A 13,604-nucleotide genomic window follows, 5' to 3' on the forward strand; every position below is an offset into this window, starting at 1 on the left:
CTTAGCATCAGCTGTTAAGCGGCTTAAAGATCAGCTGATAAGCGGCTTAGCATCAGCTGTTAAGCGGCTTAAAGATCAGCTGATAAGCGGCTTAGCCATCAGCTGTTAAGCGGCTTAAAGATCAGCTGATAAGCGGCTTAGCATCAGCTGTTAAGCGGTTTAAAGATCAGCTGATAAGCGGCTTAGCCATCAGCTGATAAGCGGTTTAGCGGCTTGGGAAAAAGGGGGGGGAGGAAAAAAACCCCGCAGGAACTCGCAAGACATTTTCGTCTTGCGAAGCAAGCACATAGGAAATTCGTTTTGCGAAGCACCTCCAAAACGGAAAACCCTTTCGTCTAGCGGGTTTTCCGTCTTGCGAGGCATTCGTCTTGCGGGGCACCACTGTATATGCTGAAGTATCACTCCTCCACTGTGCAAAAAAAAGGATCAATGGTCTGTGTGTGTGTGTGTGTGTGTGTGTGTGTGTGTGTGATATTTGTGGATCACTACCTCATCCAAGAAATGTGCTTTAGTTCTGCAGTGTAAACATGTCATAGCTCAGAGGGATCTCTTATTGGCTACCTCCAAAAAGTGGCCTTTACAGCTTTGCCAGTCTGCTGTCTATCTTCCTCTTAATGGCTACACACCTCCTCAAATATGATTAGATTCAGGGCAAATTTAACAGTGGTACAGTATCTGTTTTGAGCGTAGGAGTTCCTAGGTTTAATTATCAGTATTTCCAGGTAAGGTGAGAATGTCCCATGTCTAAAACTATAGAGAGCTGCTGCTCTGTGTGGACAGCACTGAACTAGATGGAAGAAGGTAGCTTCCTAGATTCCTAATACTTTCAATTTTTGGGGGGGGGGGTGAGTATCTTACCCAGTGGAAACATAAACACTTTTAAAATATGGATTTAATTAGAATGGACTTTTTTACTTGGTGTGTGTATGCTGCCATGATACTAAACTAAGTTTGTAGTTTCCCATTAGGTATGGGTGAAATAAGTCCAAAATCATCATGGAATGGTTTCAGAGATTTGCAGAAGACAAAAAAATAAAAATGACCTTTACAACTGTCATTGGAACATTTTTTTTTTCTTAAATCAGAAGAGCAAGCTCTGACTTTGCCTCTGACAAAAATCAGCAGCAGCAGTGGCTTAAGCCAATACCCTCGAGGGCCAGGATTTGTGGATGCCTCCACAATCCTGACTAAGAACAGCAGGAGGTAGAACAGAATGTAGCTGAATGGTGCCAGCAACCACCTGGTGGGCTGGACTCAGCTGCCTCACTTGGCAGAAAGATCAAGGATTGAAGAGTAGGAGGGAGACAAGAATCCATTGCAGAGAGAGGAAGGAAAATAAATGTCAGGGGTATATGCAAGGAAAAGAAACCAAAGGCAGAGTGATATTTCACGGAGCAAAACACTTTCAATAAAAAAGCTAGTGTTCTTTTCCAAGCCATGGCAACAGCAATGCAAGAACACCCCAAGCAGGATGTTCATAGCTGAAGATTCAGCCCTGACAAAGTATAGTCAGGTGAGGCAAATAGGGCTATGTCCCTGTTTCAGCAGAGCAAAGCAAACACAAGCAAGGCAAGGCAGAGCCAAGTCAAGGTTCAGGCAGGGTAGGAATTGAGGATACAGACAGCACTCTGGACAGCTCTATGGAGCATGCAGGCTGCAGCCTCATAGGAGCAAGGCTCAAATGTTGCTTCAGCAGCAGACAACTCCACCCTGAGCCTTCAATAGAGCTCCAGCTGGGTGGCTAATTCCACCTTCGATGACAGAAGCTTCTTCCATTAAAGACTATCTTGGCTGTGAGTCCTGGAAAATTTGCCCCCTGCCTTGCAGGTATTTTTTCACCTGGCCTGGGAGGGCAGAGCCTTGATTGATTCCAGCTACAAAAGCTGAGGCTACATATGAGGCCAGAGACCAACTTGGCTGTCTATTGGTGTAGACCTAGGTCATTGAGCCTGAGCCATCACCTGCCATGAACCACCACTGGCAGGACTGGAAACAACAGCAGCAGTTACATTCTAGGCTTATGATCATATTTTATTCTTTTGCTAATTATGATGTTTTAAATGTGCATTTTATTTTGACTTCTTTAATATTTTTTTTAAAGTTTACAGTTTTTTGTTAACTTTACTAAGTTTAATGTGCATTCTGTAGTTGACTTTTGCAATGTTTTACTTTGAAATATTTAAGATAACATTTTAGTTTCTTGTTAACTTTGTTTCTTTGAATGTATACTTTATAGTTGACTTTTTTCAGTAATTGTCAGGGGTTCAGGAGCAGAGGCAAGGGCAAGGGAGGAAACAGAGAGCGAGGGGGAGGAGGCAGAAGAAAAGATGAGTGATGACGACGACCCGAGATCTCCGAGTCTTTCCAGTGAATCAGAAGATTCACAGAAAGGAGCACCAGTGGCCAGGGCAAGGGGGGAGCCTAGGGGGACACCCCAGGAAGATAGAGCCAGAGGGGACTCAGAGGGGAGCAGTTGGAAATCAGGACCAGCGTCACCGCCAGAGAGCAGGGAAGAGGAAGGGCGCCAGGGATCAAGCGCTGGCAGCTCACAACAGGGGGGAGGGCACGAGTCAGGAGTGGCCACACCTCCATCGGGGAGCGAAGAAACGGTCAGACGGAAGGTGGAAGGTTGGGCGCGCGTGCCAAGTTCAAATGCACAGGAAGGTGGCGCAGTAGGCAGCCCGGAAAGGGAGCCAGGTCCTAAAGCCCGCCGAAAGGAGGGAGAAGAGTCAGGGGGGTCAGCGTCAGCGTCAGAGGAATCCCGGAAGGAAGAGACCCCGGGGGGGCAGAGGGACCCAGAGAAGAACAGTCAGGCGGAAAAGGTGGAGCAAGGCTAGGATATTAAGTTGGTGTACAAGGGGCGGAGACTCAGATGGAGCTTCGCCGATCTAACCATGAGACGTAGAGTTGCACGCAGCAGCTTGAGAATGGAAACTGTAACTCAATAAAGACTTTTATTTAATGATCGCTGGCTAGCGTGATCCTCTGTGAGCTAGGATCTGGAAGCAGCTCTGACAGTAAGCTCCATCTCTGCCTGTGGGCATCTACGTCCTCGCGGAGAGGAGAGAAAGCGGGTGCCTACTAGCGAGCTCACGAACGGCAGACAACATGACGGCCGAACAGCAGATAGTGGAACTCAGAGAAGCAGTGACACGACTGAATGCCGAGGCTCTTGCATCCAGGAAGAGAGAGGAGGACGCAGCTGCCGCCTACAGGGATCTCCAGGTCAGGTTGGAAGTGCTTACGAAGCAAGGGCAACTGACACCCAAACCGGAGGGGATTGGGTTGGGGAGACGAACAGGCGGTCTGGTCTCTCACTTCGATGGGAATTTGCAACAGTACCCCAACTTTAGAGCAGATGTAATGTGTGCACTGCAACTGCTGAACAAAGACTTTAGAGATGAGCAAGAGAAGGTGGGATTCATCATGTCCCATTTGCATGGAGATGCTAAAGCATGGCTGCGCAATTTGTGGAGAGATAAGGATCCGGCGCTCCAAAATGCGGATGCCTTTATTAAAGCGATGGATGGGTGCTTTTTATCAAGCATTGACGTGGATCTTGCTCGGCAGGAGATACATGGACTGAAGCAAGGGAGGGCCAGCGTAAGGCAGTACCATGCCCGCTTTTTCGCTTTGGTCAGTGCCCTGGAATGGGACAGAGATTCGGCTCCTGTAAGAGACCTGTTTTGGGAGGGATTGCACGGCTCGGTTAAAGATGAAATTGCGAGGGGGGAGAGACCCCGGACCACGCAGGAGATCGTTCAGAGGGCGCTGGCGGTGGGGGTGCGGCTGGAAGGACGTCCGTGGAGCAGGGACGAAGGGCGTGGAGGGCGCGAACCAGCCAGGGGCTCCTCCTTCCTTCCCAGAGAAGCAGCGCGTGCGCAATCCACGCCTCCGCCAGGAGGAGGAGCGGAACCTATGGAGGTTGGAGGTGCAAGGGCTCAGTCAGCAGCCAGAGCCCTAGCACCGGCAGCAGTGAAAGCGAAGCCTCCTAGAGGGAACAGGAAGTGTTACATCTGCGATGATCCACAGCATATGGCGAAAGAGTGTCCCCAGAGGCTCCACAAGCACACTGCAGCCTCAGCAATGGTAACTGCAGCAACGCAGCAAGGACAACCACAGCAGGGAAACGAAGGAGTCTGGTTGGAGGAAGAGGCACTGGGGCCCAGCCAGACGTGTCAGTGAAGCAGTCCCCAGAGATTTTACAGCCCATGGACCCCCTCCCGCCCAAACCGGTAGTGAAGCTCACCGCGTCGCTCCAGCTGCCCAATGGAATCACCATGGACGTGCCAATCACCATTGACTCCGGAAGCAATGCGGACTTTATAGGGCAGGACTTTGTCGACCGGCACGCTATACAGTTGCTGCCTGCCACGCTGCCCCTGCAGGTTGTCACGGTGGATGGCAGGGAGCTGCTAGGGGGGCAAGTGGTGAAGCAGACGCCACCAATGGTGATGCGACTTGGGAATCACAGGGAAATCATCAGCTTCAATGTCACTCAACTATCGGACACGCCCATTGTATTGGGCATGAGTTGGCTGGACAAGCACAGCCCGACGCTGGCTTGGTACCAGAGGCAGCTGACCTTCGGCTCTTCCTTTTGCGCTGAACACTGCATCGTGCCCAGGCAGGAAGGAGGGGAAGAGGAGTCACAGCTGCAGCTAGGCACGCTGCAAGCGGTTCCCCACAAGTACGCAGAATTTTTGGAGGTTTTCTGCGAGAAAGAGGCAGACAGGCTACCCCCCCACAGACCATATGACTGCAAAATTGACCTGCTGCCGGGGGCGGCGCTGCCCAAAGGGAAGCTGTATTCCATGTCTGAGGACGAACTGCAGGAACTCAAAGAGTTCATAGATCATAATTTGGAGCGCGGTTTCATCCGAGAGTCCAAGGCAGCGGGGGGCAGTCCGGTATTCTTTGTTAAGAAGCGGGACACGCCCCAAAAAAGACTTGTAGTGGACTTTCGCATCTTGAACAGTGTGACCAAGCCATCGGACTTCCCCATGCCCCGAATCGACGACCTCCTCGCAAAGGTACGGAAGGGCAGAGTGTTCACCAAGTTGGACCTGCGAGGGGCATACAACCTCATTCGCATGCGGGAGGGAGATGAGTGGAAGACAGCCATGTTCACGCCCCTGGGCACCTACGAATATAGAGTTATGCCTTTTGGATTGCAAAATGGCTCCCACGTTTTTCAAGCTTTCATGCATCACGTGTTGGCGGGGCTCCTCTACAAGACGTGCGTCTGTTTCTTGGATGACATCCTGATCTTTTCGGAATCGCAGCAGGAGCATGACAGACACGTCAAGGAAGTGCTGAGCAGGCTACAGCAACATAGGCTTTACGCCAAGCTGGAGAAGTGCCAATTCGACGTGACCAAGGTGGATTTCCTGGGCTACAAGTTGTCTGATAAAGGGCTCGCCATGGACAGCGCCAAGGTCCGAGCAGTGTTGGATTGGAAAAGCCCACGCAACCGGAAGGAGGTCCAACGGTTTGTCGGCTTCGCGAACTTCTATCGCAAGTTTATCAAAGGCTTTGCGATGCAGACAGCGGCCATCACGGACACGCTCAGCTCCAAGAAAAAGAAGTTCATCTGGACAGAGCAGGCGGAGCAGTCCTTTCAGGCACTCAAGCGTCTCTTCGCGTCGGAAGAGCAGCTGCTTCATGTCAACCCCAGCAGGCCGATGAGGGTGGAGACAGACGCTTCGGACAGAGCCGTGGGAGCAGTCCTGCTGCAGAAAGACCCGCAGGGGGTTTGGAGGCCGGGAGCGTTTTACTCAAGGAAGCTCAGCAAGTCCGAACAGAACTACACCATCTGGGACAGGGAGTTGCTGGCCATTCATGCAGCGTTCAAAGCGTGGAGGCACTTCCTGATCGGCGCCAAGCACACGGTGCAGGTCTGCACGGACCACAAGAATCTAGAGCACTGGCGCACGGCACAGTTCCTGAACCAGAGGCAGATACGTTGGGCTGAGTTCTTTGCGAATTTCGACTTCCGAATAGAGTATGTCCCGGGGGACACCAACATCATGGCGGATGCTCTCTCCCGTAAGCCACAGTATCTGGAGGAGGCAACGCCAGCGGCCGCCATGCACATCTTCGCACCGACAGTGTGGGCGTGCGCGGCGGCAACAGTTGACCTGGATGCGGTGCGACGAGCGTTGCAGGATGACTCCTTCGCGCAAGCAAAGATGGCAGAGGTGCACAGGGGCACGGCAGCGACCGACGAGTTCCAGCTGCGAGATGGTTTGCTCATCCGTAAAGGGGCCATCTACGTGCCGGGAGACAAACTTCGCGCCAAGGTACTGCAGCAGCTGCACGACGCGCCCACTGCCGGGCACTTTGGCAAGGAGAAGACGGTGGAATTAGTAGCCAGAGACTTCTGGTGGCCCGGAATGAGAGGGGAAGTCGCGGACTACGTGGCGAGGTGTGACACCTGCCAGAGGGCCAAACCAGTGCACAGACCGCCGGCCGGACTGCTGGAACCGCTGCAAACTCCGTTCGAGCCATGGGAGAGAGTGGCCCTGGACTTTGTCACGGATCTGCCCAGCTCGAGGGGCAAGACGGCTGTGCTGGTGGTGGTGGATTTGTTCTCCAAGATGGCACATTTCATTCCGTGTGCGAAGGTGGCCACGGCGGAACAAACCGCCAAACTGTTCATAGACCACGTGTTCAAGGTTCACGGTCTGCCGCGGTCTATTCTGTCCGACCGAGGGCGACAGTTCATCTCAAACTTCTGGCAGAGGCTGATGGGCTTCCTGAACGTCAAGATCAACCTGGCGTCGGCTAGACACCCGCAGACCAACGGGCAAGCGGAGCGGGTCAATGCCATCATGCAGCAGTACCTGAGATGTTATGCGAATCAACAGCCTGCGACGTGGGTGGATTACCTGCCTCTCGCCGAGTTCGCCTACAACAACACGAAGCACGTGTCCACGGGGGTCACGCCGTTCTTCGCCAACAACGGGAGGCACCCTAGAACCTTCCCGGGACTGGAAAGAATGGGGGAAGGGGAGCCGCAGACAGCAGATGCGTTCGCGTCGGAGTTGCAGGAGGTCCACGATCAGCTGCGGCGGCACCTGGAGCTGGCTAAACACGCATACAAGGTACAAGCGGACAAACACAGAAGGGTTGGCGAAGAGATCCATGTGGGAGACTGGGTCTGGTTAGCAGCCCACGCAGTGCCGGCCAGGTCGTTGGCGAAGAAGAAACTAGGGCATAAACAACTGGGGCCCTACCAAGTCGACGAACAGGTCAACCCGGTGGCTTTCAGGCTGGCTCTTCCGGAGGGTTCCAGAATGCATCCGGTGTTCCACAGATCGGTGCTCACTCCCTACAAGGCACCTCACAGGTTTCAGGAACCAGGAACGGCACCGGGTCCGCTCCGAGAGAGAACCGGGCAAGGGGGAGTGGCACAGGAGGAGCGCATCAACGAAGTCACGGAGATTTTGGACTCCAGATGGGGGGAAGAGGGGGTAGAATACCTTCTCGCCAAGGAGGGCACCCCGGCCAGTGCCAACAGCTGGGTGCCGGGCTACGCTTTAGACGAACCTCTGCTCAAAGAAGAGTTTCATGCCCTCTTCCCACATAGGCCAATGCCAGCAGACTTTTTCGACGACTGGCCTTTCACGCCCACGCTTTCAGCCAGCACGTTCCGGGGGTTCGACTCGGACGAGGAACCGACACGAGACGCCCGTTCCCCAGAGGGGTCACCCTCGGGATCTGCTTCAGAACCCTCGTATTGGTGGGATGATCGACCAGAGGAGCAGTTCCGCAGAAGGTGGCTGAAGGGTCCAGGACGAGCAACGTCTCCAGAAGGCAACGAGGGAGAGACGGACATGGACGTTTTCGGGGACGACCCGGGTTTCGAGCACGGCGGCACAGAGATGGAAGCGGAGGTGACCGTCGTCAACGAGAGCAGGGAGGAAGAACCGGAAGACTTCGGATGGCGGCCCGCCACGGGAAGCGAACTGTATCCGACATTCGTCCCCCTGACACGGCAGCACCCAGATCCCGCACCGGAAGGAGGGGAGGGGGGAAGAGGGGGCTTCGAGGGGGGGATGGATGTCAGGGGTTCAGGAGCAGAGGCAAGGGCAAGGGAGGAAACAGAGAGCGAGGGGGAGGAGGCAGAAGAAAAGATGAGTGATGACGACGACCCGAGATCTCCGAGTCTTTCCAGTGAATCAGAAGATTCACAGAAAGGAGCACCAGTGGCCAGGGCAAGGGGGGAGCCTAGGGGGACACCCCAGGAAGATAGAGCCAGAGGGGACTCAGAGGGGAGCAGTTGGAAATCAGGACCAGCGTCACCGCCAGAGAGCAGGGAAGAGGAAGGGCGCCAGGGATCAAGCGCTGGCAGCTCACAACAGGGGGGAGGGCACGAGTCAGGAGTGGCCACACCTCCATCGGGGAGCGAAGAAACGGTCAGACGGAAGGTGGAAGGTTGGGCGCGCGTGCCAAGTTCAAATGCACAGGAAGGTGGCGCAGTAGGCAGCCCGGAAAGGGAGCCAGGTCCTAAAGCCCGCCGAAAGGAGGGAGAAGAGTCAGGGGGGTCAGCGTCAGAGGAATCCCGGAAGGAAGAGACCCCGGGGGGCAGAGGGACCCAGAGAAGAACAGTCAGGCGGAAAAGGTGGAGCAAGGCTAGGATATTAAGTTGGTGTACAAGGGGCGGAGACTCAGATGGAGCTTCGCCGATCTAACCATGAGACGTAGAGTTGCACGCAGCAGCTTGAGAATGGAAACTGTAACTCAATAAAGACTTTTATTTAATGATCGCTGGCTAGCGTGATCCTCTGTGAGCTAGGATCTGGAAGCAGCTCTGACAGTAATGTTTTGCTGGATTGCTTTATTTGAGGTTTTAATGTGTTGTAAACCACTCTGAGATTTATTGTTAATATAAAGCGGTATAGAAATGAAATGAATAATAATTTAACAGACATTGACTCCAACATCCGCTCAAGTCCTCTGGTGTGGCAGCCTTGGGATCTGGCAATGCAAACTCCATGGACTAGAGTGGTGAGGGCAAAATAGGCTCATCATGTGCCAGTGGTTCAGATATAGTGGAGACTGGTTCTGAGAGCAATCTCCTCTGAATCCATGGCCTCATCCCACAAACATCATAAGAAGCACTGTCCTAAAGTCATATATAAGAAAGTGGAATATATGTGGGTGGAGGGGTTATTAGCAATATCTAAACCCAAGAACATTTTTGTATTATAATTTGCTGTTTGAGAATGTTTATACAACACAGTATTGGACATGTGGTTTGTTATGCCTGTTTTCAAAAGAGCCATGCAACGGTTCCTGCAAAAGATTAGGTGTCAAAACAAAATAGTACTTTGGCCTAGGGTTCCTCAGTACCACTTTACAGATCAGGCTTCCTCAACCTCAGCCCTACAGATGTTTTTGGCCTGCAACTCACATGATCCCTAGCTAGCAGGACCAGTGGTCAGGGATGATGGGAATTGTAGTCTCAAAACATCTGGAGGGCCGAGGTTGAGGAAGTCTGTATTAGATCGTAGTAAAACCCATGAGAAAGGAATATATGTTTGTTTTTTAAACTGCATATTAAAATCAGATTAATTACCAAAATGTTTGTTATTTGAAAATACACATTACAGCAACAGACCACAATGACTCATGGCCAAGATAAGAAGTATATGTCAAACAATTCAGACAGAAAACTGGCTCACAATTAGTTAATCTAAATGAGCATTTTAGTCTCTTTCTCTCTCTCTCCCTCTCTCTCTCTCTCTCTCTCTCTCTCTCTCTCACACACACACACACACATACATATTCAGGCATCAAGGATTTTCATATCGCTTTTTTAAACTTTTCACCCCAAATGCTAGTATTAAAGAAATTCAATAGGGCATGAAGATATTAAACATCTACTCAAATAACAGGAGAGCCTAGATCTGGAACAGTTGCTCCACAGTTCTAAGACTGGGAGATGAACGCCACTGGTTTCAATAGAAACTCGAGTTTAAAATGACATTGTATGTTTGACGGTTGGGAATGTTGCCCTGTAGCAGTCTCAGAGCAGTGTGATTGTGCTAAATTGCCAAGCTGCTGTGGGTAGCTTACAGATGGTTTGCATTCATTCAGCATTTCCTCTCAACTGGGGGTTTACATTGTCATAGAAAACCTTATATTCTTTTACCCACCACTCTGCCAATGCAAATATACTCTCCTGTAATTTGGACGAACAAGTCTAATAACCAGTTTATCTTTGGTCATCTGTAGGATGGAAGGCTGGTGCGAATGTGCATACCCCTGGACAGCTTTTCTTTTAAAATAAAGGGAATGCCAATACTTGCATCTTTTGCATTCCTTTTCTCCTACAATGATACTTGATGGGTTTGTGGTATTGGGGAAGGGGTGCTGGCATGAATTCTCATAAAACTGATTAGATGGGTGAGTGGGGGATGAGAGTCGAAAAAGAAAGACAAAACCTCATTGGGTCTAGGGAACCTTTTTTAACCTGCTCTCTGTTTAATACAGGCAAAACCCAACTAACTGCAATTTATTTCTGTACTAGCAGCCTTGTACCCAGCGTTGCTCAGGAATTCTAAGAAACCAAAAAAATCGGGGCAGTTTTGAAAGGTTCCGCCTGTCATCTTGCTTCATCTAATTGTATCCAAATGTAGACAAAACCATGCTTCTTGATCTCAAAAATCACCATGCAATATTTGGTTACAAAAACTTAAGACATATCCAAATCCATAGGGTAGTATTCAACTAAGTTCTTCTCAAGAGTAGGCTGACACAGCTCCATTAATTTCAATGTGTTTGCTCTAAAGAAGTGTTAGTTGACTGTAATCCATAGAGAAGAGTCAAACAACTTTCCAATGTATATCAGATTCAGTTGTGTGTTAGTGCTTTCCATCTGTACTAGATTCTCTTATCTTTAGGGTTTCCCCCCTAAATATATTAAGGTTTTCATCTGATGTAAAATAGAAATAGTGCATTCCATCAGTAATTATGACCATTGCATCAGTCACTATTTCCATAAATACATCAGCTGGGCAGTATAGTCAACCCCATAGGGTTGTTGTTGTTGCTGCTGTTGCTGTTGTTGCTGTTGTTAAATCTATATCCTGTCTTTCCTCACGTAATGATCCCAGGTGGATTAGAATTAATTATTTAAGAACCACTAAATAATAACAACATTTTAAACCCTAAACATTAAAATTCACAGTAGACATTACCAACAGCTGTTCTTCCAATAGTAAACCAACCTCAGCTCATAACCTCACCTCCCCATGTCCTGTCCCTGCCAAAAGCATTTTTAACTGGTGCCTAATAGTGCACAGAGTTTGTATGAATCACATTTGAGGGTGGGGCTTTTCAGGAGCATGGAGCCATCAATGAGAAAGTCCTTCCCCAGGTCAATGAACAGCATACTTCATCCAGGGATGGAATCACAAGGATGTGAAATGGTAGATGTGGAATTCACTGATTTTGAATATGCTTCTTGTGCAAATAAGCTACAGTCCTGAACACCCTTGTTAGGAAGCCACATTGAACTACATAGGTTTTGTCTCTGAATTAACATACTTGGGATTAGTCAGTAAATTTTATACTCCTCCTTAAAGCAAGATAGCATGTAGCTCAGTTTGTAGTTCCTACATGGCTTTTGGAAATCATTTCTAAAGATTTAGGTTCCAATAAGTAACTGCAGTTATAATGTTTACTTTCTGCTACAGAGTGCCATATGTAGGGCTATTGTTCATATATGAAGAGTTGAGCTGAGTACGGCACTAGAAGTGAGACAAGCAAGAGAAGTTAAACACATCAGATTGGAGAAATGGGCATGAACCATGTCTGAAAACTGAGAAACATGGCAAGCAAAACAGCATTTCAGATTGGGCCAACTTTCTCAATATTCAAAAACAATTACTTAAGAATGGGTAAACATAAATAAAGGGCACGTATTCAGATTTCACATCCCCCATATAGTTCATAACTGGATTTCATTCTACATGTAAAACATGCTCAATCCATGCTGTGAGCTTGAAATCTGAAACTTATAGCAGTAAAGCTTTTCAGTGTAAGTACAGATCGATTGATAGCCCTTTATCTTCTGCTGTGACTAATGATAAGCCCAATGAGATTTCACACTAATCTGCAGGTTGCATTGTTCACTTTGTCACTCATAAATATTTTTGCTTACTATAACTTGAGGAACAACCATTCATTCTCAACATAACCAGTGCAGACCAAAAATAGACTCAGCAAACAAGTCTTCATATTATAATCATCAGCATTGTTTGGGTTTGTGAAATTTTTAAGAGTATGTTAAATGATATGATTCCTTTCAACAGTATTGGTTTTAATATCTATTTCATGGGTAGTGTTTATTTTGTACCATATGCCGTGCTTATTTTTCTAGAAAAGTAGGCGCCGGTACTCACCATAAAGTTGTTACAGGGTCACACTTTTTAACCAAAAAAAGAAAAAGAAAAAAAGAGGTGCATGAAGTTGTTCCCACACAGCAAATATTTGTTTTAATTTGGGGAGCAAAATTCCAACATGCACCCCCCACCCTGCCTGCTGACTGAAGTTGTATGATCAAGGAACCGGAATTTGTGCAGACCAGGCCTAAGCCAAAAGACTTCATGGAAGTGACCCAAACCACAATAAACTTAGCCTCACATGATGCAGCTGCCTACAGTGTATCATTTTCTTCCTTCCCTGTATAACCAATTCAGAGACTACTGTATTATGCCTCTTGCCTAGCTAAAATGTTAGTACTGTATTATCAGCATCCCAACTTTGGGATGCTGTCCCCAAATAGGCTTCATTGCTGACTGCTGCACCAGGCTAAGGCATTCTTATTTGTCCAAATATTTAAATTTTAGCCCTGCTTTGCAGTTTTTTCATCAATAGTTTTTGCCTCTCAATTTGTTATTCATTATGAAGGTCATGGTTTTTTATTGTATTTGCACACCATTTTGGAATTCATGGATGAAGGGGATAGAGGGTGGTTTATATATTTTTCAAATAAATATATAACATATTCAGTTTTCCTGAATCTGAACGAACTTGCCCACTGCTTCTGCCTTGCTGTGATGACCGCTCCCCGCTTAAAACGGGGGGCGCCCTTTGCGTGGACGCGTGCAGCCCTTAGATCTGGAGTGGCCCCAACAGCATAGGCTTGGCTTTGCCTTCCCTCAGGTGTGATACCTGGAGGTCTCCGCCTACCTCAGTCAGTTGTCCAATCCCACCTGGGGGAAGCGTTGCCAAGGAGACCAGGCCAGGTAGGGGAGGGATTACCTATGTTCTGCACAGCAGAGAATGTCAAGGAAAACCAGAAACATCATATTAGAAAACTTTCAGGCAATTATGCCATTGCAAAGGTATCTATATACCTGGTAGTTGTTGTTGTTATTGTTGTTTTTGGTAGTGATGAATCCAGTCTTGGAGAGGAATGACCATTGGGATTTTCATAAATGAACCATGCATTTCAAGGCCGAAGTTTTAATTATAATTGCCCATTTACAAAGAACCATACTATGCTCTACTATAGCTTTCCAACTTTGGAATGCAAACCATTGGTGCCTATTGTTTTTCAGCCACAATAAATGAGGGCTTCACAGGAAGAA

The 13,604-nt window shown here is 48.8% G+C and overlaps 1 long non-coding RNA gene across 3 annotated transcripts in view; it reads right to left on the minus strand.

Annotated features, from left to right (window-relative positions):
- LOC308459755 overlaps positions 1-13,604 on the minus strand; it is a 239,035-nt gene that overhangs the window by 195,634 nt on the left and 29,797 nt on the right. The window lies entirely within an intron of this gene.

Source organism: Podarcis pityusensis (assembly GCF_964106645.2).
Source record: "Podarcis pityusensis genome assembly, chromosome: 12".
In the NCBI taxonomy this organism is placed as follows: Eukaryota; Metazoa; Chordata; class Lepidosauria; order Squamata; family Lacertidae; genus Podarcis; species Podarcis pityusensis.